A 6,000-nucleotide genomic window follows, 5' to 3' on the forward strand; every position below is an offset into this window, starting at 1 on the left:
CCATTTGTCAAAGGGTATGTAGCAGAAGTCACTGGCCTGGGAGGAGACCTCGATTCAGAAAAAATCCTTTGTCCCAAGAAGATGTGGCAGCTTGTGAGACTGCCTACCCCATTCTCTCATAGTTACAGAACAGTGCTCTCTTTGGAGAAAGTTCTCCCCTCCCACGATTGGGAGTAGCAGACTTGGGTAGGTCTTTACTAACATGCCGTTATCTCACATTCTTCTAAAGACCAACTCAACAACGTCAGTTTTGTCCTCGCTGGGGGCCCTTCACCGAAAAGTTGACAGCTGTTCACCACCGATAAGGACCATCAGAGCAAGACACACACTTGGTGTTGATTGCATCTTGCCAAAGACACTTCAAGCAATGCTCCACAGCTTCTCAACCCCACGTCTACAACACTCCACAACAAGGCTCCATTGATACAAGTAGAGCCCAATTAGGAACGTACTACCCTTCATAGAAACCACTCCAGATGTTCACCAGACTTCAGTTGGTTGATTATCTAAACCAAAGGTCTTCAAACTTGGCAACTTTTAAGACTTGTGGACTTCAACGCCCAGAATTCCTGAGCTAACATGACTGGAAGAGGAATTCTGGGTGTTGAAGTCCACAAGTCTTAAAGCTGTCAAGTTTAAAGACCCCTAAACCAGGGGTCTCCAACCTTGGCCACTTTTAAGACTTGTGGACTTCAACTCCCAGAATTCCTCAGCCAGCCTTGCTGGTTGAGGAATTCTGGGAATTGAAGTCCACAAGTCTTAAAGTGGCCAAGGTTGGAGACCCCTGAACTAAACAACATCTGGAGCTCCTAAATAGCCCAACTTGGCTCCATTATAAATTTTATTTTGGGGAAGAAATGCCTGGAATGTTTCCCCAGAAATCTGAGAAACATTTTGGTTTTGTTTTTTGCTTTTTTTAAAATAGATTTATTTGTACACTTTTATTTATTACACATACGCGCTTAATATACAGTGCATTGTTTGAGTCAACTTACACACAATATCAGTACTAATAACAATATTTACTCATAAACAGTAGCATTCTTCCAACTTCTAATTTCTACCTTTGTTGTCTAACCATTTGTAAAACAAATCACATGTTAGAAAATATTCTGCATCCTCTTTCTCCTTTATCTTTAACGTTATCCTATCTATTTCTGCATTTATAATATTTTTTTAAATTTTTTAAATTATGTTTGAATTTTTTTGAATTATATTTTCATCTGTCGGAATCCCCTCATTTTCCCAATGTGCCAATACAATTCTTGCTGCTGTTGGTAATATGATGTAACATGTAATATTAAATATAACACCCCTTTATCCTATTTTTCAGGTAGTACACTTAACAAAAATAGTTCTAGTTTTAAATCTGTATGTTGCTTTATCATTTTCTCTAACCAGGTATGCATTTTCGTGGGTTTTGTTCATGAGTTACAGTAGGAAAAGCCACCTGTCTTTCTAACAATTCTTTTAGATGCTTCGTTTTCCGTCTGTCTTCTGCAACCCCTTTAGCAGATCTAAATACAAGTCTCACAATCCTGTTTTGACTTAGGTTATTTGTTTTTTTGTTTTTTAATTTAGAAAAATACTTCATTAAACGAACTTATACAAATACAATAAAACCAAACATTCCGCTTGCCGCAACATAAGCAAGACAGTGTTCACTCAATCTGACTCATCTCTCGAATTATGTAGAATAAATCATTCACACTTATTACTTTAACATATAACACAAAGTTTCATCTAATTATATATTACAAACATAGTTGCATGTAATGTTACTAATTTCTGTCATACCTTTTTATTTGACTTAGTTTTGTTCCTTTCATATCTACCTTCCAACCAACGATACAAAAAATTCCAAATCTCATAATATTCTGACTCCTCTTTGTTTTTAAGTTCCATTGATAACCTGTCCATTTCTGCTCATTACAAAAAAAATTTTATAATCATGAAGTCAGGGGGAGAGTATTTTCCCATTTCCAATTTTGGGCAAAGGCAGGCCTTGCTGCTGTTAATATGTGAAGTACTGTATAATATATAATATTTTTTTACTACTTTTTTGTTTTAGAATCCCTAATAAAAATATTTCTGGTTTCCATTCAGTTTTAACTTTTGTCATTTCTTCAAGCCAATTTCTAATTTTCTGCCAACATTTTTTTTTTGCTTTTGGGCAGCTCCACCAGATAAGATAGTAGGTCCCCTGCTTAGAACCACATTTCCGTTATTGGTTATTAACTGGCTGTTTATATTTCTTTGCAATGCAGGTAATCCTTGATTGATGACCCCAATGGAGCCCAACATTTCCATCGCTAAGTGAAACATTTGTTACGTGAGCTTTGCCCCATTTTACAGACTTTTCTTGCCACCATTGTTAAGTAAATCACAGTAGCGGTTAAGTTAGTTACATTGTTGTTAAGTGAATCTAGCATCCCCGTTGACTTTGCTCGTCAGAAGCTCACATGGCGCAACCATCATAAATATGAGTTAGTTGCCAAGGGTCTGAATTTTGATCATGTGGCCATGGGGAGGCTGCGACGGTTGTAAAGTGTGAAAAATGGCCGTAACTCACTTTTTTTAGGGTTGTTGCATCTTTGAAGGGTCACTAAATGAAACTGTTGTAGGTTGAGGACTACCTGGGTCGACTTGAGTGAGATTGGCAGCCATGTAAAATTGTGATAAATAACACACCAGATCTTTGAAGGAAGATTCCTTATTTTTAAGATGCAAGGAAAGCGATAATGGCCATCAGAAAAGTAAATGTGGTGCAACGTTACAACTCAGCCTTGCAGGAACTAATTTTACAACTAGAAAAAAATCTGCCACCTCCCCAGAGTTACAACCGAGCTCCCTCTCGCTTGCCAAAAACACAAAGCAGTGTAATAACTAGGTGTCTGTCCTCGTTTTTTGTTTTGTTTTTTTCATTCAGAATTATTCCTCCTCATTTGTGTAGCTAAGAGCTGGTTACAATTCAGAAGTAAGGCTTCACAACCAAGGGAGTTGTATCCCTCTTCTTCCACCACTATGACTGCTAAGCCAATTACCACCCAGAGGAGGCACAAGAAAATCCTACGTCTCTCTCTTTTTTTTCTCTCTCTCTCTCTTTTTTTCTTTTCTCTTTTTCTCTTTCTTTCTTCCTTTGTCTCACTTTCTTTTCTCTTTCTCTTTTCTTTTTCTTTTCTCTTTCTTTCCTCTTTCTTTCTCTTTCTGTCCCTCTCTTTTTTCTTTCTTTTCTCTTTCTTTCTTCCTTTCTCTCACTTTCTTTTTTTTCTCTTTTCTCTTTTTCTCTCACTTTCTTTCTCTTTTCTCTTTCTTTTTATTTCTTTTCTCTTTTTTCTTTTCTCTTTCTTTCCTCTCTCTCTCTTTTTCTGTCTCTCTCTCTTTTTTCCCTCTCTTTTTTTCTTTTTCTTTTCTCTTTCTTTCTCGCTTTCTTTTCTCTTTTTCTCTCACTTTCTTCCTCTTTTTCTCTTTCTCTCTTTCTCTTTTTCTTTCTTTTTCTCTTTTCTCTTTCCTCTCTTTTTCTTTCTCTTTCTGTCACTTTCTCTCTCTCTCTCTCTCTCTCTCCTTTTCTTTCTTCAACTTTGACTTTATTATTACACAAACACACACATTCACCCATGGGCATCCCTGCCAATCATCCTGCAGCCTGGCCAGACTGAGGAAACACAACTGCCATGTATCTCGATGGCCATTCCGTGCATGCTTCAGCTTGATAGACAGTTACTGTTTAAAACATCCTGTTGAGAACCAGGGCAAACGTGCGTGAAGCTGCATTTTTTAAAACGGTGCACATGCAAAACTATTCCCTCTCCAACCCCCAACCCATTCTTCAATGTCATAGCTGCCGGTGCCGCTTCTACCAATCCGCTGAGCTGAAAAGGTTGGAGACCACAGGTTTAATATATATCCAACAATAGGATGTTTATGAATATTATCCAGGGGTGGGATTCTACCAGTTCGCACCTGTTCGCTAGAATGGGTTGTTAACATTCTAAGCAGTTCAGAGAACCGGTTGTTAGAAGAAATTACTGGCCTAATCCTGTAAGGAAGGCAGGAAGGAAACATTCTGGTGTTGCTTACAGAAACTGCCTCGCCGTTAACCCTTATTACATTCTTGGCAGGACTAGACTTCCTGTCTCAGGAACTTCTCTGGATTTTTTCCCCTCCTTTGCTGGTCCTTTGCTTGTGTGGAGTGACCATTCAAAGTTACAATGGCACTGAAAAAAGTGACTTATGACTATTTTTCACACTTACAACTGTTGCAGCATCCCCATAGTCTTCAAAGGCCGAGCGAGGAGATGCATGCCTCGATGTGAGTGATATTGAGTTGACCACGCCCAGCCAATAACATGACCACCAAGCCATGTCCACCCAGTCACATGACCACCAAGCCACGTCCACCCAGTCACATGACCACCAAGCCACGTCCACCCAGTCACATGACCACCAAGCCACGTCCACCCAGTCACATGATCACCAAGTCACGCCCACCTAAGCCACGCCCACATTACCAGTTGTTAAAAATTTGAATCCCACCCCTGATATTATCTACCCAGAGTCTTTGGGAAGGGACAAGATACACATTAAATAAACAAAAATGCAACCCAACAACAGAGTGGTGGCAACCTCTTCTTCTGCAGAACGTTTATTGCACTTATCATCCAACTGGCTTCCCCTCCTGGCCGATTCTCATTCATTTTCAAAGTTATCTTTCAAGGATAGATTTGCCCAGGAAACTGGACTATGGCAAACCCATAGATAAGCATCATCTTTGCTTCCCAGTGGTACCCTAGGACCAAATTGATTTCCCAGGAGGGATGACATCCTAAGGTGTTGTTTGAAGACTGCCCCCAGCTTAGGAAGAAAGATATGGGCAAGATATAGAACAAGAAGATGGAAACTGATCAAGGAGAGAAACAATCTGGAACTCAGGAGAAAAATCCTAACAGTAAGGACAATTAATCAGTGGAACAGCTGGCCACCAGAAGTTGTGGCTGCTCCTTCACTGGAGGCTTTTAAGAAGAGACTGGACAGTCACTTGTCTGAAATGGTATAAGGCAGGGGTCCTCAAACTTGGCAACTTTAAGACTCGTGAACATCAACTCCCAGAATTCTTGGAGTTGAAGCCCACGAGTCTTCAAGTTGCCAAGTTTGGAGACCTCTGGAATAGGGTCTCCTGCTTGAGCAGGTGGCCGGACTAGAAGACCTCCAAGGTCCCTTCCAATTCTTTTTTTTTCTGTGAAGCTGAGTGGGAGGAGGGAGCATTGGATCAAGGAGTGACTTCAACAAAATGCTTTTGAATAAATGGTTACCTCTGGACTGGATAAATACACACTATAAAATACACACTATCAAATATAAAAAAGAGCACATCATTCAAGAGTTTTGAGCTCTTGAAAACTCATTAGAGTCATTGGAGAAGATCCTGAGGCTCAGGCGAGTCACTAGCTATCAAGAATGACAGCCAAAGACGACTAGTTGGTCAGAGATTATTCATGACACCAGCAGGAGCTGCATTCTTGGCAGGGAATCCTGATTAAATGACATCCATTGGGTAATGAAAACATGGAAGCAACTGAGAGATTGCATATGAAGACAAGCTCTTTTAAGAGTGGTCTTCAGCTCCTCAATCTTCTCATGAGCTTCCCTGCCCTTTTCAGACACGTCCCAGAAAGTTGGGCTCCGTTTTTAGGGAACAAATAAGGGGAAAGGATGCAATAATTGGAGATTGCCACCTTGTTCTCTGAAGTATTTCTGGACAGGCTCTATCAGTCAACTCCTATCGCCTACCTTTTTACTCGACCTTGGAAGAGAAGTCAAGACAAATTGAACTGGTTGGATCCTACTCATTGCAAAATTTATTCCCTGGGCAGTTTTAATTCCAACCCTTCCCCTCTGTTTATTCGGTGTAATACAGTGATGTCCAACCTTGGCGTCTTTAAGACTTGTGGACTTTTAACTCCTAGAATTCCCCTGTTAAAAGATGCCAAGTTCGGGCCA

General features: G+C 40.1%; 1 protein-coding gene across 6 annotated transcripts in view; it reads right to left on the minus strand.

Moving 5' to 3' along the window:
- Positions 1-6,000, minus strand: part of ANK1 (ankyrin 1) — a 167,780-nt gene that overhangs the window by 110,862 nt on the left and 50,918 nt on the right. The gene's annotated exons all lie outside the window — the stretch shown is intronic.

The sequence above is a fragment of the Notechis scutatus genome, chromosome 7, assembly GCF_049901735.1.
Source record: "Notechis scutatus isolate UNSWTSFEM ecotype Mainland chromosome 7, rNotScu1.2, whole genome shotgun sequence".
NCBI lineage: Eukaryota > Metazoa > Chordata > Lepidosauria > Squamata > Elapidae > Notechis > Notechis scutatus.